Here is a 23,329-nt window from a genome sequence, read left to right as displayed (position 1 = left end):
TGACCCTCGAAGATACCACAGGAGGGTAACCCAGCTCTTCGAGGATGCTTCTTCATAATTGCTTGTGGGGCTCTCTCTTGTGTGTGAGCTGTGCTTTGGGCGTGGTCGGTTCGCCGCATCTCCAACGCGCCATAAACGTCGTGATAACTGTTGCGTCACAAAATATATATATATATATATATATATATATATATATATATATATGTCGTGAATTATTAATCATTTACGACGGTGCAAAAGTAAGCGCTTCGCATTTTAACGCGACCGCGTTAAGGGCCCTGTGTCGCAGAAAACCAGGCGTCGGCGTCGGCGTTAAGCATGGCGTCTGGCAGAAATAATCATGCCGAACCGCATCATCCCGAACCACCCCGACCACACAGGCCCTCCGCATGGCGCAAGGTGTTAGTGAACAAAAATTTAAATTTTCAAAGTTAAATCCGTCAGAAAAATCGTAAAGTACGACTTAACCACACCCTACAGGCGTGATAGCGTCGGATTGGAATTTGAATACACGAGAAAAAAAGCCTGATAAGCAGCCAGGGATGTTTGAATGCTATCGCGTTCCACTCTTAAAGGCGAAGCTTAAGCGTCCTCCAGTTCTGATGGGATTTCGATGTGCTTTGGTTCTATGCAACATTTAGGGGAATGTTGAAAACCAAGCCTTTATCAATTTTACTTTACAATTTGAATGATAAATAATAGCACAACAATAAAGTCGAAGTACAGTATCGTTTTCAATTCGAGCGAAGAAACATTAAGAAATGCACACTTTGTTTTAGTTTACTAAGGAATGTCGCGTTCTGCTTGCCTTTAAGAATAAATATTTCTAAACTATGGCAACTTGTGCTGTTATTTACCACACTCGATACTTCTCGCACATACTAGAAATGTTTCACCGCGGCATCTTTGGGTGTTCGCAGAAGAAAAAAAAACATGGCCGGTCTCCTGGCGAGAAAGTAGAAGAAAAGAAGTTGCATTCATTAGGCACCCGCTATTCTGAGTTCAGGATTACATAAAAGCAATGCGCTAATCAATAAACTAATGAATGAGCGGGCGCACAGGTAGAGACTTAATGAGAAATTCCAATGTTCCTTCAGCGCCAGAGAAGTTCCTTCAGCGTGAGAGTTTCGGAGAAGCAAAAAATGACTAATGAGTGTTAACAGGACCCGGAAGGATGTTATCTTTAGTGTTAGTACTTTTAGTACTTTTATCGTGCTGAGCACAAACTAAGTTAAAGAACGTGACAGCAAAAATACGAGCCCAAGTACCCGAGGGGAAAAAATATTCCATCAGGACATAATATTGTATACCTCGATTGGGACTTTTATTCACAGTTCCTTTAGACAGGAAGGCATAGTGCAGAAAATGAAAGCGTCAAAATATGCAAACATACTTGATTATGTCATAAAAGAAATTAGGACAGCCATCATCAAACTTGAATAATTCAAGAAGGAAGTTAGGCCACAAACCGAATGCCCCACAAAATTTAAACTGTCCAACACTCTATTGCGAAAAATTTTCGGTGGGCTCCGTAATTGTCTGGACATCCAATTAGGAGGAGTTCCTATAATCCCGAGATTTTCAAAGGGATGTTCGATCGCGAGTATCAATGCCCGCGATGGACTAGCCCAATCTTTTATTTTACTCAGAAAACTTAAGCATTGTACTTGCACATTTGAAATCCAAGTGCAGCATAAGCATTGCGTATATGCTGTAGTAGCAAGTGGGGAACCAGTTGAGCGCTTTCTTTCAGAGTGGTCTCCAATTCACCATTGCAACGGTCCATCTCAAACACCACGTGACGTTTCAGTGGCTTCTAAGTCACTGCGGGGAACTGCATAGGGAACGAAGACGCCGATAATGCAGCTCGTGCAGCTCTTCACGACACACAGGAAGAGGCCATGCCACTCTCACGGTCCGACGCTGCCAGCAGACTTAGAGTGCTTGCACATGATATCAAGCTCTCTCTATGGTGCACACCAAGCAGCCAGACCAACCAGAGCAATCGTCAATACCACCTGCCCTCTTTGATGCATCTCTGTATGCCAACTGGACTCCGCCGACGAGAGGCCACTCTGCTTTATCCCTTATGGCTAGAGGTGGCATTCACGAAATCTTGTTAATTTGTCATCAGAATGGCCGACAACGCTCTTTGCAATGCCTGTCTTTGCGAGGAGACGCGAGAACACATTCTATGCGACTGTCCTGAATATAATGTCCATGGCGTCCGTTCTAGCGCACCTTGACAATGTAGACCATTATCAGTTGAAATGATTCTCACATGACGTCAACAGAAAACATCGCAGCTGAAGGGGACGAAGGGACTACTTAGGTTTTTAAAAGAAACGGGCTTGGACAAGCCGCTGTGACAGTGATGTCACGTATACCACGCAAAGAGTGACGGACTGTGACTGCCGACGTGTGTGCTGTGCTCTCTCTCGTCTACCCATATTTCATTCTCCCCCATCCCGCTCCCATGTGTAGGACAGCAAACCAGTTGTGCTAAACTGGTTAACCTCCCTGCCTTTCCTTCTCCACTCTTTCCTTCCTTCCTTCAACGCAGTGGTTACAGAGTGCGCGGGCCTGTGACACTTTACATATGATCTAGCGCGTTCTCTTAAGGTGGCACGACATGCTTGCGCTTTTTGAGCATTGCTAGCCAATCCGAAAAACACGCATCAGCTCCATTTGGAAGAGCCAAGGACAAGTAGTGGGGAGCAACACAGCCAATTGGGCGCTATACTGTTCCCATAGGGTGTTAGCGCCATTGTCGCCAAATGAGAACACCGGCGATCTGGGTCTCCACACCATATTTGCTTTTCCACTGCCACGTCAAGTGACATGAGCGCCATCGCACGCGAGCACTTGAGTGTAACAGGCTCACCAACTTCGGGAAACGTGACCCGAATTCCTGAATTAAAACCGATCCGCACAGTATAGCCGTAACACAGCTTCAAGTATCATATGTTAACTTCAGACAAAGCTTTCCGTCTATGTATTTCGTAAAAAACGGTGATTAATAAGAGTTCCATTAGCGTACGCTTAGATCTTTAAAGGGAAAAGTAGAATTCATCAGGAAAGCCTGTATCGGTGATTGTGTAAGGTATAGCGCTCAATACAACACTCGGCCAGATTGGCAGCCGGCCCTTTTTGTGCCACTGGTTGGCGCTGGGGCCACCGAGCTGTGGTATACAATGAAAGCGAGGGCCTTTAATTTGGACGCGCTGTAGTTACATTTGACCCCCAGCGATCACCCAGCGAAAAAAAGAGCCGCTCGCCATGCGGGCCGCTTATCGTATTTGTTTGTATCGTTGGTGAAAGGTAGCATTATACATGCTACTTTCACCTGTGGCGCTATAATGTAAAATTATTCCAAAGTGTTTTGATTCCAATTTCTGCAATCAGCCTCCACGATTGGTCCAAACATTTTCGGGCCACTCCCAACTTAGCCTGTCTGTCACGCGACGTCACGAAATTGACGATAGCTCCCCATCTGATATAACGCGTACCCACTGATTATGCATGATTGAATCGCACAAAAGAAAAATAATCATTCCTGATTCGACGCCTTTTCATCATTAGCCCTCTGCTATTGTTCCAACGTTTTCTGGCTACGCCCACTTCGCCTGTCTGTCAGGCGACCTCACAAAACCGCGAAAGCTCACCACGTCAAATTGACGTGTACGCGAAAAAATGCATTAATATGCCGAACAAAACCTAAAAATTTTCTGAATAGCCACAGACTGCCCCGTTCCGAAAGGAATAGAATATGGCTGCCCGCCGATCGCTCAGGCTTTCGCTACTCGCACCTGCCGGTGAGCATGTATTTATTTGCGCATGATAAGCCTTTTTTCGTGGCAGTAAAACATTATCGAGCCGTTTTGGCACGCATAAGACATCGCTCTGCCAACTCTTTATTGCTGAGGATCCGTTTTAGCGGCATTCTTACCCTTCCGTTGCACGCCGCCGCGATTTTCGGCCAGCCAGCGCAAGCTAAGTAAGGCGAAGCGGACCAATCGGAGAAGCCGGCACCACCCTCTTCATGCGGTTATCTATTTTCACTGTGCTGGCTCGGCCCCATCGAAATCCTCTCCACTAGAGCATGCTCCTCGCCTCTTGCCAGCCAATTAGATAACAAACACCTCTCAGTGGAGGCAATGTTATTCGTTTTGAAAGCGAACAAAGGTGACATCCTATAAACCAGAAGAGTATTTGATTGGGTTGTTCAAACAACGCTGCGGGTCACCGCCCGATGCTTGCGTCGGTGGTTACGTAAATTTGACGTCAGGAGTTTGGAATCAAAACAGTTTGGAATCATTTTACGTTATAGCGCCCCTGGATGGCAGCTCCCGATTTCGCGAATATCAGTTGAATTTGACCATTTTTTGCAGAACTCCTTTCCTATTGATGACATATTTGGACGAGCATAATGTACCTGGTAAACATAATATTTTGCAGAAAACAAAAATATAGATCGCGTGCATTACCGAGAAATAAATAATAAATTTTGGTATGCACAATGCGAGGGATGGAGACAAAGGATAGGGCACGTTGCAACCGACACAGTGCGGGACACGGTGCGAAATGAGCCCTAACCTTTGTTCAAATACTCCGCGCTGGTGCCAACGCACATATTTACAACCAAATCACCGATGTCGTCACTCAAATAATCAAAGCAGCGAGTAAGTAGTCGTGAAATCTGAGTAGAACGTAGTGTTCATTGTAGCGCCCGTGGTTTTTGGTACTTTGTTGCTGGTTTCCCGTCGGCTCTGCGCCCTGAAGGCCAAAGAATATTTCACCGACTACTAAACTAACTCCTGCTTGGAGACGCTACTTATTACAATCTCACTTTAAAGCGGAATATTGTTTGCTGAATCAAAACTGGTGCGTCTAAAGTTTGCTTATTTTTTCATCTCTTTGTCCCATTCTATCTTTTTTTATGCGTTCAGTGAGAGTCGACGTCTCTAGCCAAACATTTATCACTCTGATGAGATGCTAATCTTTATCCGCTACCTGGCACTATAGTAGACGTTCTGTAGTAGTGTGATAAAGACAATTACATTTGATGCTTTCTTTTCTATACATTTACAGATTATTTATTTACGGAAGCAATTATAGACCGAACTACTGCACACGGTCAAGAAATAGGTCGTGTATATAAATGAGATTATCTGCAATCTTCATTCGCCTGCGAGTGTTATCGTAACAGCGGCTACAACTGAGCACATCGGCTTGCTTCATGGCGTTCGTTAAGTCTTGAAGTTGTATACGGTAGATTACGAGAACCTCAATAGGTAAGCCATGCGCAAGAACTGCGATTGATTTGTGCGATGCAACGTACAGCCAAATACAGCGTTGACTCGTGACAATATGCATGGGCATTTTTCCGTACCGTTCCCTTGAAAATACGGCTTTAACTGCTCGGCAATCGACTACCCGACTCTGCGTTCACCAAGAGACTGTTTCCGGAGTCAGCACGACGGGTTGACTTCACCTTTACGAAAGGATGCCTGTGGTCATCAGACAAAAATGTGGTTTTTGAGTGCAGGTCCCATCAGCCATCCAAATTGGAGTACTAGCTATCCAGGCGGAGACAACTGCACAGTAACAAGCAACATGCAACGGTAACGAAGCGACATATTCTGACATCAGAGAATTGGCTAAGAAACTGGCAACACGAATAAAAGGAGTCAAAGTATCTCTGAATGCAAAAAATAAATAAAAAAAGATGAAACCCAACTTGAGTTGATATCTATGCTACTAACTAAAAGGAGTATTTGGAACGAACATATTCAGCAAAGTTAAGACAAATAATGCGTTAAAGATAGTAAAAACAACAAAATATAGCAAAGTGTAAGTGAGGACAATACGATCTGAATTCACCAAAGGTATAGAAGAATTATGAAAACATGATAACTGAAACAATTGTCATGAAAGTTGTGCACAGTTCTCTGCATCTTATTCACTGCCAAAAATAAAACAAAGAAGAGAAAGCTTTTAACTCCGTCTTTTTTTAAAATATGGGCTTGTTGCTCTTTATTAACTGGGAAATATGGGCAGGTTCACTGCTAAAGTCAAAGCTATTTCAAGATCTCACGAATGAATAAAAAGGGGGGAAAATGCTGGGAAAAAAGTGCCGGTGCGATAAAAAACTGATATAGTAATGTGTGATCAAGAAACTTTCAATCACATGAACGAAAAAGAATGGATACTCTAAAGGAGGTGAGAAGAATAAAAGAGAAAGAAAAGAGAGAAAGGAAGCAAGAAAGGAAGAAGGATACAGAAATAAAACATGCCGTGTTTCTGACGAACTTTTCATTACTTGTGCTACTGCTTCTAAGTACAATCGCGCTTCCTTGATGTTTTCACGTGGACATCAAGCTAGTTTGAGTGTTGCCCGCAATGCATGGAACTGGGAGCTCTTTGAGGTGACAGAGACAAATGGAGGGGGCCTTCAGTGGGCATCGAAGTTGCTTCTTCCTATATCCTCAGTGAATGGGCAGCAAAACCTAACATTACTTGCATGAGCCACACACGCCTTATATCGGAAACATGCCCGAGAAAGGCGGCCTTTGCGACGATTTTCCCGTTGCGTCTGCCGTCATTTCGACCAGCGTCCTCGGGCGTTTTGAGTCATGTCAGCTCCTTCGAAAGCCCATTTGTCTTTTCGGTTTTCTCCCTTTCTCCTAGTCTCTAGTAAGGATATACATTATTGACTGACCATATGTGACGTTTTTTTTTTTTGCTCTTGCCCTCTCACCCTTGCAAATGAGTCTGCATTTTTCCCTTTCTAATATCGTTCTTCCTGAATCGTCTATTTTTTCTTGTTTCATCGTTGACGCTTAGAGGAAGGGGTTCTCGTCGTGCTGGAGCTCACGTATTGTACAGTTGCGTCAGTGCGTTCACTTGCGTCCTTTAGTTTAGCTCACAGAGCTTAGCTTGAATTGTTTCCGCACTTTGGGCGCAACTTTAAGATACACGGTCGCTAAGGCAACACGGAGAGCGCACGTCTACTAACTTTTTTTACCCGGTTAGATTTTGACGAACATTTCAGTATGCAGCGTAGCAGCTATCTATGTGTTGTTCGAAATAGTTCATAACATACCTGCTAACTCTCCCGAATCGTTGGTAAGGTTTATGAATTTGGGAATGTTCTACGATTGTACGAATGCTGCGTTAAATTCTAGAAAATAAAAGTCCTGCTCGCGAAAAGAAGGTCTCAAAGGTGTCGTAGAATGAGGCGGCGCAATGTTGCAAAAATATTGCATACAATAAATAACTTTAGATGGTACGTACCCGATCTTTTGTGGCAGCGCAAGACGCCGTATATCAGTGGGATACTTCCTTCGAGCAAATTTATTCAGAATAGCTTCTGAAGCAGGCAAAATTGGCAGCATAAAAGTCGCTGAAAATGAATGTGGTCTAAGAGGAATCTACGTAGCACAAACTTTGGTGCTTGTAGTGCGCTGCATTTAATGGTAAATCATTGGTAATAAAATAAAATTTATATGCATTCTGCAAAACGGGCGTGCTTTAGTCAGACCTAAAAAAAAATGGGCGCAACCTATTCCATCCCCCTCTCCTCTGGTTCGACATATGTATGACATTTTACAAATTTTAAAGGTGACAACTTGGCAGGTATGGCTCATAGCAACGTGCGTGAGGTAGGACGCTCTGTCCTGTCTACGTGATGTATTCTGCCAAATATTTGCGTTCCGATTGGAAAGCGAATAGAAGTGCGCATCTTGACTCTGGCAGGTTTTTCTTATCTAATTTACTCTTATCTAATTGAAGGCGAGGACCATGCAGAAGTGGAGAGGGTATCGGTGGGGACGAGCTAGCGCAGCGAAAGTAGATGGCCTGATAAGGATGGTGGTGCTGGCGTCGGTGATTTGCCCGCTTCCCCTTGCTTAGCTCGTGGTGGCTGGTCGAAAATTGCCCCGGCGTGAAACGGAAGGAAGGTTAAAATGCTGCTAAAATGAAACCTCAAGAAACAAACGTTGACAGAGCATTCTGTGCTCCTGCCGAAAGTACTCGATAACGTTATATTGTAACAAAAATGTTTCTTATACGCAAATAAACCCATTCGCCCCAGCAGGTCCGAGTAGCCAGTGCCAGAGCGATCGGTGGGTAGACATCCTCTCTTCCTTTCAGAATGGGGCAGACTCCGGCTATTTCGAAAAAAAAATTAGGTCAGCTTGCACTAGTGGTGCAAGGCTGAAGAAACAGCGTAGCTCGAGGTCGACCAAGGTTTACGAAGTTTGGTAAGTTTTTGCTACGTAATACTATGTTATGCCAAGATTTTACCAAGTTTTGCTATTTATTGCTATGTTATGAATACGATTTTACCGAGTTTTTGCTATGCATTGCTATGTTATGCTAAGATTTCAACAGTTTTGCTATGTAATGCTATCTTATGTGAATATTTTTGCAAACCTTCATCTCTCCGGGGTCGTTTTCAGCGGGAAATGCTTCGCGCAACAATTACACGGCGACATTACACTTCTTAAAGTCTCGAAGCGAGTTTAAAGTAGACAGCTAGGTTGACGTTAAACCACAGCCGATCGCAGAAGCGGCAAACTTGACGTTCAAGAACTCACGCTGAAAATCGCCCCTTCGCGCCACCCATGGGCTTGTAGGTACTACGCAGGAAGTTACGCATGACACGGTAGCCAGGAACACTTTCTCGGCGCTTGCCACAAAAGGTCGTCGGTTCGAGTGCCTTAATTAACTCTATATTAATTTACTGTGCATTTATAACTTTACCATAACGCCAAAGGTGGTGAGTTCGACTCGCACATAAGCTCGAAAGTTTGACTCCCGCCGAAGGTCCTAAGGCTCGAGTGCCAGAATTAACTTTATCTTAATTGACACGATGACGATGGTGACCCGCACGCCATCACAATTTTTGCGTGAGCGCTTTTATATAGGTAAGACACGATGCCGGTTCGGTGTAGTAAGTGAATTACCACACCGAGTCGTAATCGTGTACAATTTTACTTCGACGACACGGTTTTCGCTCAAGGACGTTGAAGGTCGACTGATCGATGAGACGTACACGGACGCCACCGAAAATCTGTACCTTATAACAAGCTTTGCGTGAAAAGCGTCTGTTAGTCACCTGTCTACAGAAAACTATCATAATCAGCATTGGCTCCAGCGTCATCGTCTTCTTCCGCAGCTTGCTTGTTGGCGCCTCTCGGGTTGCGCTCCTGCTCGTGCTCGGCACGTGCTCGTGCCCCTGCCCTACGTTCCGTCGTCGTTGTCTTATTCCACAGCTGGCTGCGTTGCCGCTGATCATTCTGTTTTGTCCCACGTGCCTTTTTTTTTCGCTCAGCAACAATGCCCCTTCGGATGTGCCCAGACACAAGTGATGTGCAGTGTCCTGGAACAATTGAACAGTCGTCCACTATCAGATCTGAAAGCTTTAGATCAGTGTTCTCAGAGAACACCCGCGCTGAAGGCCTTACTTGCGTTACTAAGGTTCCTGTGATCTACGGGCCTTCACAATAGACTTTAAGAGCGGCGCCCCCTACCACCATATAGTGTACGTGGTTTGTTTGTGCTCGTCTCTCTTCCTCTTTCTTTCTCCACACCGTCCACTCTCTTTCTCTTTTTATCCCCCTATTCGTTCTCCCCATGCAAGATAGTTAACCGGAACTACTCTGGTTAACCTCCCCGTCTTTATATGCATCCTTTGTCTCCTTCCTCAAGTCACAGGGTCGCCTGTTAAATTGTTCCCTTCATCATCATTATCATCTTCATCCGCCTATATTTATGTGCACTGCAGGACGAAGTCCTCTCCCTGTGATCTCCAATTATGTAATGCCTTTAATGTAATGCCTTTCATGTAATGTAATTATGTAATGCCTTTAATGCAAGACCGACGTGAACATATAGAGGCGGCTATAGTTAGATATATCTATATTTTATAGACTATATCCGTTCCTTCGTTATATATATCTACTGCAGAAAGAGTGCTTCGAGCTATACGTTCACCTTGGAATGGAAGTCACGCTATAGCTGCCTCCCGTTTTTGGTGATCGACTGCACATAAACGACGCATATAACCCTTCATTTGAAAGCACTTGTCGCGTTCAAGTATGCAACGACTATTTCATCACACATTCTGTACCCTCCAGAAAGTGGAACTGGCGATTGCATCTAGATAGCACTTATTCCGCAACATTAATGATGGGAAAACACCCTAATAACTACACCGCCTACCATTGAATTGAGGCCGAGCTTAAACAATGCAATGAAGCTTTTAGCACCATTGCGCTACCTAAGTAAGGTCAAAGATCAAGATATTTTTTTTCACAGGAAACATTGCGATAAACACCAACTTCCTGCTATTTTACGAAAATAATAACTAGTGTAACCAGTTTTGCTATTACACTTCGGCACACAGGTAAGCGGCTGTCGTACGTACCACTCGCTCTCCGCGTACAAAATGTTGGATCGCAACAGGGACTGAATGGATGCGTTGTTTGTTCGTGTGTTTATGTGAAAAGGCATATTAAAGAAAATAATTTTTACAGAAGTGAGACGCGGACAGAAGTTGCTGCTGTAGAAAACAATACCGAACTTTCTGGCATCTCCTGGCGCCACATAAAAAAACCGTCATCACTTCTTCACACCAGTTCGGCTAACACTGGTCGTTCATGCTATAAAGCTTACACCGAATTGGTAAGTAGTTCAATGGCCAAGGGGAACCACGGGCGCCCCGGGTAACTTATGTTAAGACGGGTCTGCACATCTGACATAAAAGGAAGCGTGTGCTGTGATGCGGAAAACTCAGTCCCTCATTAGCATGTGGTAAGGCTGCACGATTGAATGCACGTTTTTTCCCCTCCACAGTCAGACGCAAGTTGCGCCTCGGGCGGGCAGCGGTGTTCGCAGAGCACAGCGCGTCACATCTGCGCTTCTCTTTAAGACTGCCGCGAATGCTGTTATTCCATTCACTTCTGCGAATAAATACGTGAAGTTCACTAGAAGCCGGCTGCGTTCAACGTGGTGAGTCAAGTAACTCCTCATTAGGAAGTCATCGCAACTCTTCCTGTGAATCATCTGTACTTGTTTCTTTTTATACTAGCTTCTCACGCAAACGGAAATTAGACAGCTGGCGTGCTCTAAGAAAAGATCAGCGCCTTATGGTTGCAGAAGATCCCTGCACGGAAAAAGAAAGTTCGCAAAAGGGAAACTGTTTATTAAGCGTATCAATTTGCTCGTATTATTTAAATTTAAATGCAAGGATAATATTGAGGAACCGAGGAAATATTTTGTTTTGTTATGGCATGTAAGGTCTCAGATTACTCTCATTTTTGTGCGAGCGAGTTGTGAATTCTACTCGGCGCTTTCAGGAAGCAGTATTTGTCTGAAACAATTCACTTAAGGCACAGCTAGTTCAATAGCAGCACCTGTGCGTGCTTTTGAAATGACGATGGCAAGCCAGTGCGTTTTGATCGCTATGTGCATAAATTTGCAATTTTAGTTTCCGTCACAGTGACTTGCGGCACTGCCACTGCGGATGTACAATAGCAACAAGAATTATTGCAAACGAATAATGCTGTTCCCGCCAAGACGTTTACAAAACAAACTGCTGCAGCAGCAACTGTTAACGTTTTGTTCAAGCTGGGTTTTTCACATGTGTTAAAAAAGGTTTGTTATCAATTTGTTAACTAGTTTGCTTTAATTACCATTTGTAATTTAATTTAGAGATCCTATTGAGATTACAGGATTGAAGGCAAACAGTGCACAAGACATGTTCTCTTAGGTATCCATAGGCTGGAAGCACTTGTTTGGATAACCACCAGGAAAACTGCAGCAAAGGCGGTCTTTCCTATTAGGATTTGTCGAGAAAGACAGTGAAAGGTTAGAGATGATCAGAAGTACACACCAGGTACTACCTTTCATTTCAAAATACTAAAATGCGGCAGAAGAATTCCGGAAGGAGAGAGGAGAGCTAACTTAGGTAAAGTTTAGGAAGACAAGGTACTGAATGCAAGAAACAATTCTCTAATCTTCCATTTGAGGTCGGCTACTCACAATTTGACAGAAGCGTGCAAGCAATTGAAGTACGCTCCAATTATTTTCTCCTGAGAAAAATAAACTTGAAATGAAAAGCAAAGAAAATTCATATATGCGCCAAATGCATTGCAAGGGTGATGATCTCTTGGGCTTGGAAACGGGCCCCTACAGACGACGCATTAAAAACATGGGGGCCAGAACTTTTCATTGGTATCAGAAACCTAAGGCCGGCTCATCACAGGATGGTCCGTGTTGCCACCCGGGATTTAGAATACAATTGGAGGAAAATTATATTAGAACCATAGGTGGGCCAAATTACTCATGTGCCTACTCACTCGTGGGTCGTCTGATTCAAGTTCACTTGGACTCATACGGACTCGTGAGTCAGATTGCGCTCGAGTGAGTCCTAGGAGTTTGAATCTGAGTCCGAGTGAGCCATAAACGAAAAATATATTCTATGAGTCAGTCTGACTGAGTTCCATATTTTCTGCCCACCTCTAATGGTGTTTCTGATAAAATTTCATTGACGTTTCGAGAGGACATTCTCCCCCTGATCTTGTCACATGCAAAAAAATAATGATCGCCACAATGCTGGCCGGACAGCCCTTCCAAACTGAGCATGCTTAAGTAAACTTCAGTGCATCTCAAGGTTAACAGTGGCTTATCACGACGTTCCGCGCACACCGTGCAAAAGTTTGCGTAGATAGATAAGTTGGTGGGACATCTACAACATTTCGAATATCAGAAACACCGGGGACCGACGATTAAGTGAACTGCACCGAAAGAGTTATGGGAACTGAAACTGAACCGGAACGAAATGGGAGTACGTTCAACCAGAAACGAACAGCGACATTTTTCGGAAAAAGGCACTGCGATTTATATACCATGCCTACGGAAGACAGGTATCGATATCTGATCTTCTTAGTCGTTCCGGTCTTCCCACGTTGGAATCTCGTCGAAAAATGCACCGTTTGAGCATGTTATTTGCCATCATTAATAATCGTACCAAAATAGAATTCCATACTTATATGCAGTACAACACATCACGACAAACTCGGCACAAGCACGATAAAACTATTGTAATGCCTAAATGCAGAACCAATGCATACAAACTGTCCTTCTTTCCAAGAACGATAGCAGACTGGAACAAGTTGCCTTACGACGTGGCCACCTTAACATCACCCGATGCATTTTTTTCTGCAATCAGTTCTTATAATTAAGTTTTGTGTGCTCAGTTTTATTTTTCACTGGTATGCTTCTCATGCTTTATCTTCGGATTTGAATGTAACGCGTCTATTTCTTGCTTTGTTTATTCCTGCTTTGCTGCACAAAAACTTCACAGTGTGCCTATGCGTTTTTCTCCCCTTCTCGGTTGTAATTGTTATTCTTGTTGTTCTCCTGATGGACCAAGTACTTGTTAATCACATGTACCCACTCCTGCCTTGGTTACCAAAAGGCGGCCGGCAGTATTGAATAAAATAAATAAATAAATAAATAAATAAATTTATAGCACAGAGTCTTGGCGGAGGGAAAAGAAATGTGCAGAACCTATCAACGATGTTAGTCAATGTGAACGAATAGCCCAGCTCTTCTAGAAAGCTGCTGCTTTATTAGAAAAAAGATGCGTTTGATGGGGAATATTTGTTGGAGTTGAGACTTTTTGGTAGTGTTGGTTGTTTCATTGTGTAAATCTGTAGAAAGCAGAGCCGTTAACTAGAACATCGGCCATGAAAGAGAGAGAGAGAAAGGTTGAATAGAGAGGCCGGAAGGTTCACCAGAGGTAGTTCTGGTTGGCTAACCTGCGCGTGGGAGGGGTAGGGGGAAAGAAAGAGAATGGAAGGAAAGAGAGAGAGCCAAAGAAAGGTGAGCACAAACAAATTCACCTTTTCTACTATAGAGTGGCTGCAAGCGGCTCTGTTGCAGTTCATCATGGAATTCCGTGGACCTCAGAAACATGAGTAGCTTGAATAAACCCTTCTGCACGATCTTTCTTTGGCAGCACTGGCCCACATCATTTAAGTTACACAGTGGACGATTGTCGAATCAGTCAGGTGCTGTGCTAAGCATTTGTCTTTTGGCTCTATAGCGCCGGCAGACGCAGATAATGTGTGCGAGCGTCTCAGCACAGCTGCCTGTGTCGTACGTTGGGCAGTTGGCAATTCAATGCAGGAAGACGCATGAGTTGGCAAATGTGACACTGAGCCACATACAGGGCCTCATTGTGTGGTCGCGTCCTGTTAAACCAGGCAGTACATTTAGCTGCATACACAGAGACGACAAACGGATTAACTTTGACAACCTAGGAATCATTAACGTGCACCGAAATCGTTTAGAAGAACGCAATGACGAATTATGAGACTGCGGTTAATCGTAAAGGCATTTCAAACACTGCACGTTTAAACATAGCTTGAACAAGTTCGTAACGGCTTCAGCTATCTGTACGTTTCCTTATTTTATGCGTTCACAATCGGTAGTCTAGACACCCAAATGTTCTTTTCTTTTTTTCCTTGATGCAGGTACCAGCCAAACTTCTTACAAAGAGTCTCGAAAAGCGGAAGGTCAACTATAAGTGTCTGGGGCATGATCACAAAAGACGGTCTTGGACCTCTTGTGAGAATCGACGGCAAATTCACAGCGAACAAGTACTGCGAAATTTTGACCACAGTGGCCCATCGCGAACTTTAAAAGGTGCACTTCTCCGGGGCTGGTCCTGTATTCCAACATGACCGTTCGCCTGTGCACACTTCGAAGAAAGTTGAAGCCCTACTACGCCAGCTCAACATCGCCGTTTTAGAGTGGCCGCCCCAGTCACCAGACTTCAATATTATTGAAAATATTTGGGGCCAAATGAAAGCGGCACTCGCATCCAAGCCCCTCCATGGAATGTCAAGGGACAGCCTTTGGAGAGCAGTCCACGCTGAATGGGAACGCCTTAAGCTGGATGCCACCCTTGTGGATTCGTTATACAGTTCCCTGCCACGTAGGATGGCTGCCGCGATTGCCTCCGGGGGAGATGCAACCAGGTACTAAAATTCGCCTTCGTCATTGGTTCGGACATTGCACCCTGCTGCCTCGATTGTCTCCGAAAGGAAGGAGACCATCAGCTAAGCTTCATTTGCAGCCGTGGTCTTGGCTTCATCGTATATATAATAAATCTGAAGCACAGGTTTATCAATATCTCTTGTTTTTCGTGTGATTTCTTTACTTCCTTAGCATGCCAATTCTGAAACCCACCCTCTGTGATCAAAGGGAACTTTTAGAAGTAAACGTAAGCGACACATCGGGAAAACGTTCGAGTCCAACAAGCGCAATGTACATTTACGGGACACCTAGCGCAACGCAGCCCCACAGTCAGTTCGTGAAAGCACGAGAAACACACATTGACAGATCTAGTTGTAATATAAGTGACTAACATCCTATTTAGACTTTCTTAAAAGAATATGTAAATGAAAGCACATGAGCGGCGCGTTGAGCACCGTTGGCGTAAGAAACGCACGGCATACTGTCAGTGTATTAGCTCCACTACATTTCATCAAAACTTGAGTACACACCTGGCCATTCAAGAGCTTACGAGTTGAAGCTTTGATTTAAAGGAAATAAGTCCTTTGTTCTTCCCATGTCCCCACACAACTCGCTTTGTGCAACAGGCACTGCTCGGCAATATGTAGATTTGGATTAATCGAGGGTTGCGTAGATTCAGCTGCACATATAGGGTACCGTTACCTAAAACATTCCATTTTGATTTTATTCCAATCTACTGACGTCAAATTTACGCAATCGCAGACACAAGTTTCGGGCGGTGACCCGGAGCATTGCCTGAACCACCCAATCAAACTATCCTCTCGTTTATAGGAGGCCGATTTTGTTTGCTCTCGGAATATTCTGGTGACCTTTTCCTCACGACTGAGCCTGAAATAGTTAGGCTTTGAGATTTCGCAGCGACTGCAATAGTGAACAAGTCTGAGTTCATGCATATGCTCGGTGGCAACAGTTTTTACTGGTCGTTCTTCTGGAAAGCCCCACGTCATCCCCGGTGCAGGGTTCACCATTTGCACAAGTCTGCGTTTTCCGCCAAAGGCCACAGGTCCGGTGCATCCAGGTGTCGGGTCAGCTGTATAAACCACAGGGTCACCCCGCAGGTCAGGCATGGGTCATACGTTCTCATGCCGAGACGCTGTTTCCCATGGGTGAAACAGACCCAATTGTTCGGGTGCAGCCACGTCACCGTTCAACCTTGCCACACACCTCACGCATCAACACCTTCACAGTACTACCACTTGCAGTTTCTGACTGCCGGCTGTGTTTATAAACAGGTAGTCCCCACTGCTCTCGCTGACTAGACGCAGCTCTGGTCACCATGGCACATTCCACTGCACCAGTATATGCAGGACGGTGTTGACGACCCTGCGCTAACTTGCCGGGCGCTCTATATATAGCGTAAAGGATACCACATAGTTTTACCCATCTTGCTGCCGCGGCCCTCTAACAACTGGGCACTCCCCATTTTAGCAGTACGAGCAACCAGGGCACGCACACGTTGCCCGTGACGCACCCCTAAGAGGTGGGAAGAGCCGCAGTCCAGTGCCCGCGACTCCATCCAAGCTGGATTACTCGGGTAGGGCCGTGTATTCCACATCGTTCCGACACATCTGGACCATGAATTGCCGCCAGACCCTTCCCAGGACCAACTTACGGGACCCGACATGTGCGCTCTGGCCTCTAGTGAGCTGGACTATTGGGCACGCAACCAACCACCGACCCTGCCCCACACGGCTTTGAACTCTCACACAAGAAACGGAATACCAGACCAAGGCCTCCAGTAGTTGGCTACAGGGGCTTGCCAAAGCACTCAGCCATTTCAGTATGGTTCCACTTTCCACTTGAAAATGACCGTACCATGGTGAACAAACGTATTAGCCTTCCATGTATGCAAGCCGCTAATAATCGAATTCATGCGGCATGTTTCGAGTAGACGCTGATCAACACCGAGCCCCCAGGCAATGGGCTACAGAGGCTCGCTGCAAACCTTGGGCATGGTCATGTCAAGCATAGTACAACGCCACACTGTTCATTCTGATTGTTCAGTCTAATTGACTGACATGAATCGAGGATCACGCAGGAATGGAGAGGGTTTAAGCGGGACCGAGCTGGTGCAGTGAATGTAGATAACAGGGTGAGGAGAGTGGTGCCGGTGTCTGAAATTGTTTCGCTTCCACCTACATAACTTGTGGTGGTTGATCTAAAAACGCGGGGCATGCAAAGGGGAGCTGAAAATTCCATAAACACGAATCTTCAGGGAATAAGAGTAGGAGAACAATGTCGCATACGTGACTAATAGACTCGACAGCGTTATACTAGACTGCAATGTTTTTTAAACTAAACGTGAAATATTCAATTCCCTCCGGCAGCTCCGTGTAGCCACTGCCACAGCAATTCACAGGCAGCCATCCTCTATTGCTCTAACAACTATGGAGTGCGTGGTTATTCCGAAATAATTTTGGTTTTGTTCGGCATCTTAATGCACCTTTATTGCATACACGCCACGTTTAAATGGTTAGCTTTAGCGTTCCTGCGTGACGCCACATGACGGACAAACAATTGGGCACCGCCCTCCAGGAGGAGGTAGGAGGAGGAAAAGAAGAAAGGAAATGCAGGGAAGTCAGCCAGACGCACGTCCAATTTTCTACCCTACACGGGGGAAGGGCTTAAAGGGATGAAAAGAGAGAAAGAGAGAGGGAAGACGGCACTCTGAGTTTGAACACGTGTGGTTGTCGAACACTTCACAATCGGTCACTGAGGCCAGTTTATTTCATGAATTGTAGCAATGCATGCGTCGCTTTGTAAGAGACGGGTAGGGCCATGGTCCAAGAATCTTTGTCTCTGAATATCGTCTGCTGTCTAATCGGTTTACCACACTCCGAAGAACGTTTTGTTTGATGTCATAAAAATTACAAAAACACAAGACGTTAACGATTGTCTCATCACAGTTGCACGAGTCACAGCTCGGTGTGTCGGACATGCCAATAAGGATTGAGTAGGCTTACGTAAAAGCTACTCCGAACCAGAGGCGGCAAAGTAAAGATGGTTCACGGCGGGAGAAATTCGAAATTTGGCGATGAGCATGACGCTAACGGCAAAAATTCAGAGCCCTTCCCCTGTCGAGAAAATGGGGGTAAACGAAGATTTCTGACAAGACGACACTGTCGCAGACGTTCCGCTTCGTTTGCCCTAAACTCAGGGATGGCGGCTCTTCGCTGACACTTGGACTCAACATCGCGCTTCCGCAACTCGGTGTCCGCGATCGTTCGCTGACGTTTCGCCCGTGCTTCCGAAGTCCTTACGCTAGGATCGGATGACAAGTTCCGCCTACCCCCATATTCTCGACAGGGGAAGGGGTGGTGATTTTGACTCTTTGGATCCCACGTGTGACCAGGGTAGTTCAAAGGCAAGTTACAGGTCCCCGGGCCAAGAGGGGTATGTGCAATTGAGCTTGGGCCCTTTCTGCACAATCACCCGGATCAGCCCACTTTTCACCGTGACACCACCCCCACCACCACCACAACCGCCGGAACTTGTAAGCCTATAATGCTTCGCTTAAAAAATTAAGCCAGTTCCACGCTTGTGAAATCTGATGAAAAAGCGGAGCTCTGCAAGCGTGGGTGTAAGCGTAGGGGGTACGGCGCTCACCTTCGGACAGTGAGTACCGGAGTTAAAATCCCGCCTAGACAAGGAAGTTTATATTGTTCTTTTGCCTTTCTTTCTGTCTCTTTCTCCATCTGTCTTTCTTTCTCTTTCTCTGTGTCTCTCTTTTTTCTCTCTCTTTCCTTTTTTTCCTCTGTCCCTCTCTCTCTCTCTCTCCACCTTGTGTTACAATCGTTTATATTGTTCTTCTGCCCTTCTTTCTCTCTCTTTCTTTGTCTCTCTCTTTCTATCTCTACTTCTTACTCTTTCTTTCTTTCTCTCTCTCTCTCTTTCTTTCTCTCTCTTCCGTTTTCTTCCTCTCTCTCTCCCTTTCTCTCTCCCTTTCCCTCGACCATAGCAAGTTGTGTTACAATCGTTGGTACAATTCAACCTTATGGTTCTCATAAATGCATGTTCTTCAAGCGTGGGTTTATAACGCAGTGGTTATGACGCTGGCCTTCGGACCATGGGTACCCGGGTTTGAATCCAGCCTCGCCAAGAATGTCCATTTTGTTTTATTTATGTCTTTATTTTTCTCGCTCTCTGACTGTCTCTTTTGGTCTCTCTCTGCACCTCCTCTCGTCCTATGCTCTTCTTTCACTCTCTCACTGCCTACGCTCTCCCAGATTGGCGATGCTGCGCCCGACAACGAGAACAACCTAGCGAGGCTCTTAACAGCTGCGCTGTAAAATTGCAAATTTGCCTTCACTTATGTGGTGGCGTGGAGCGGGGTAGAACACCCGGCTGCTAATTGGAAGCTCGTAAGTTCGAATCCTCTTCCAGTTCACTACATTTTCAGGCTTGGAGTGCCGCCTGACACCGGCAAAAAAAAAGATATTGCCGAAAGCTTCGGCTATACTAATCCAAGTATAGCTTAGCCCACTAACCTTCAACAAAGTCACTCCCTCACCAGAGCAGGAATTGGTCTCCCTGGTGCAGTATTCGGCCACAACCTGTCTCATGACTCTACAATTAACCCATGGCCCTCAGTCCCCAGCGGCTGCGGAGCACTTTACCAAGGCGGTGGTCAGATCTGTGACGCGGCAGAGGTTGCTAAGAATCCCTGGGTCCGGACAGGCCGTCATTGCAAACTGAACCTGGCAACGTTCAACACGCGCACCCTATCGAGTGAGGCTAGCTTAGCACTATTTGAAGAATTATCAGGTATTGCCTGGGATATTATCGGCCTTAGTGAGGTTAGAAGAACTGGTGAGACTTATACAGTACTGACTAACGGCCACGTCCTCTGCTACAGAGGTCTTCCATATACGAGGGAATTCGGAGTAGGATTTCAAGTCCATAGGGACATAGCGGGCAAGAATGATGAATTCTACAGCATTAATGAGAGGGTCGCAGTCGTAATAAAGCTGAATAGGAGGTATATAATGAAGGTAGTACAAGCCTACGGTAGTACAAACGGTAGTACGGTAGTACTACGGTAGTACGGTAGGTAGTACAAACGCTAGAGGAGAGATGTTGGTAAAATACGCGGAAAAGGAATAAGCTCCGAATAATGAATACCTTCTTCAGGAAGCGCAGCAACAGGAAGTGGACGTGGAAAAACCCTGATGGAGAGACAAGGAATGAAATAGATTCCATGCTCTCTGCCGATCCCAGCGTACTGCAGGATGTAGAAGTGTTAGGTAGGGTAAAGTGGAGTGACCATAGGTTAGTGAGATCTACGGTTTCTCTCAATTTCAAGAGCGAAAGAATAAAATTAGTCAAGAGAAAAGAGGCCAAGCTAGAGGCAGTAAGGGTAAAAGCAGACCAATTCAGGCTGGTGCTCGCAAACAAATATGCAGCTTTAGAACAGGATGATAAAGACAACAAAGAGGTAATGAATAAAACCCTAACTAGGTTGATATCAGAAGCAGCAATTGAAGTGGGAGGTAAGGCACCAAGGCAACCAGTAATTAAGCCTTCCCAAGTAACAAGAGACCTAATGAAGAAACGGCAAAACATGAAAGTGTCAAACTCGAGAGATCAGATAGAATTCGCTGAACTGTCGAAACTGATCAACAAGAAAAAAGTATGGGATATCTAAAATTATAACGTTGAAAAGATTGAGGAAGCAGTAAAACATGGACGCAGCATGAAATCAGTGAGAAGAAAACTTGGCATAGGACAAGGCAAAATTTATGCACTGAAAGATAAGCAAAGTAATATCATCAGCAATTTCGATGACATAGTAAAAGCAGCGGAAGAATTCTATACGGACCTGTACAGTGCCCAGAGCAGCCAAGCTACTATTATTTGAAGTAGGGGTGAACAAGGTAGAGAGGTTCTTTTTATAACCAGCGATGAAGTGAGAAGGGCCTTGAAAGACATGACCAGGGGAAAAGTTGCTGGAGAAGATGGAATAACAGTCGATTTATTCAAAGATGGAGGAGATATCATGCTTGAAAAGCTTGCGGCCCTTTATACGCAATGCCTCACTTCAAGTGTACCAGAAAGCAGGAAGGACGATAGCATTATATTCATCCACAAGAAGGGAGACGTTAAAGAATTCAAGAGTTATAGACCCATTAGCTTGCTTTCAGTATTGTATAAAATATTCACCAAGATAATTACCAATAGAATCAGGGCAACACTTGACTTTCAGCCAACCTAGAGAACAAGCTGGCTTTAGGAAGGGATATTCTAATATGGACGATATTCATGTCATCAATCAGGTAATAGAGTAATCTGCCGAGTACAATCAACCTCTCTATATGGCTTTCATAGATTATGAAAAAACATTTGATTTAGTAGAGATACCAGCAGTCATAGAGGCATTGCGTAATCAAGGAGTACAGGAGGCATACGTGAATATCTTGGCAAATATCAACAAGGATTGCACAGAAACCTTGGTTCTCCACAAGAAAAGTAGAAAAATACCTATCAAGAAAGGGTTCAGGCAAGGAGACACAATCTCTGCAATGCTATTCACTGCATGCTTAGAAGAAGTATTGAAGCTCTTAGACTGGGAACGCTTAGGAGTGAGGATGAGCGGCGAATATCTCAGCAACCTTCGGTTTTCAGATGCCGTCCTATTCAGAAACAATAGGGACGAATTACAGCAAATGATTGAGGACCTTGACCGGGAAAGTGTAAGAGTGGGATTGAAGATTATTATCCAGAAGACAAACAATGTTCAATAGCCTGGCAAGGGAACAAGAAATCTGGATGGCCAGTCAGCCTCTAGAGTCTGTAAAGGAGTACGTTTACCTAGGTCAATGACTCACAGAGGACCCTGATCGTGAAAAAGAAAAAAAGAAAAGAATAAAATTGGGTTGGATTGCATACGACAGGCATTGCCAAATCCTGACTGGCAGCTTACCACTGTCGTTGAAAGGAAAGTATACAATCACTGCATTCTACCGGTGATAACATATTCTACCGGTGATAACAGCTACAGCAGCTAGCATCCCCATAAGTGAAGCAAATTTGCACTTTTTTTCTTAAAAACCAGGCACATAATTAACTATGGTAAGTGGTATACTGAGCGAAGTAGACCTCAAAATGCGATCGTTCGGCAAAATTTGAGCTAGAACAGTGCAGCGGTGACGGCAAAACCTTTTTTGGAACGCGCCCAGTGAAATATTCAGGACTCTGTGCGGCCTCGTTAAGGTTAGCCGCGCGGGGAGCCACCTCGAAGTTTTGGAGGCCCTGGGAGCAACGAACAATGAACTCAGAGTAGCTAGGTTGGTGTCGAAGCGATCCAGACCACTTGATGAGTCGAATGGTGTCACGTGTTTAAGAATCAGATGTGATAATCCGCCGACAATCACCAGTGACGCCGTAGTCCGTTTGAGGAGCACCTGATCGCTGTAGATACCTGGTGGAGTATCCTTCAGTACTTGGAGCGCCACGTCCTCAAGGGCTACTTTGGAACCCTGTGCAGCGTCTGCGACCACCTTTGGCTGTGACCAGAGGCTCAGCCTCTCAAACGATAACGCCTGCTTCTTTGAACAGACGCGAAGTGTCTTGGCGATGGCGTCTGGAAACGGCAGCTGTCACGATAGACAAATTGTTGGCTCTTAATTGTCACTCCTTACTGCACGAGATACTTTTCAATGCAGACACCAAACTTCCAGTTCTAGACTACAGTTTTATTTTGCAAGATAGCTGTATTACTCCATCAACCCTAACGGTTACGATGAGTGACAGATGCGGTGCAGTAGAAGCATCCAATTATGACACAGTATAATTAAACCTCAATTTTAACAGGAGAGCAACCTAAACGCGTTCAATAAAACAACTCAGAATAGATTTGTAGCTATTTCTCGACACACCGTTGAGCACTCGTCAATTACTTACACCTCCGTGACGGATCTATGCGCTAGATTGAGTAATCCACGATGCCAAACTATTTTGAGTGTCAATGGCAAGCCAACGCCAGACGCAACATTACATCCTGGTACTCCGGGAGAGAATGGCCATCCACATAATTGATTGAGCAACTCCAACGTTCAGGCGCTCTGTCGCTTATTTTGGACAATTGGCAACTGTGTACATCACGTGCAAAAAATTAAAAAGAAACTTGAAAATGAAAATGAAAATTGCTGTGGTTTAGCTTTGGTTAGCCCTGGTTGATAGCGAAAGCTTCACTGCCCTGGCTAGGCCCATTGCTGAGCTG

Source organism: Dermacentor silvarum, chromosome 4, assembly GCF_013339745.2.
Source record: "Dermacentor silvarum isolate Dsil-2018 chromosome 4, BIME_Dsil_1.4, whole genome shotgun sequence".
Classification (NCBI taxonomy): Eukaryota; Metazoa; Arthropoda; class Arachnida; order Ixodida; family Ixodidae; genus Dermacentor; species Dermacentor silvarum.
This window is presented reverse-complemented; position numbering follows the sequence as displayed.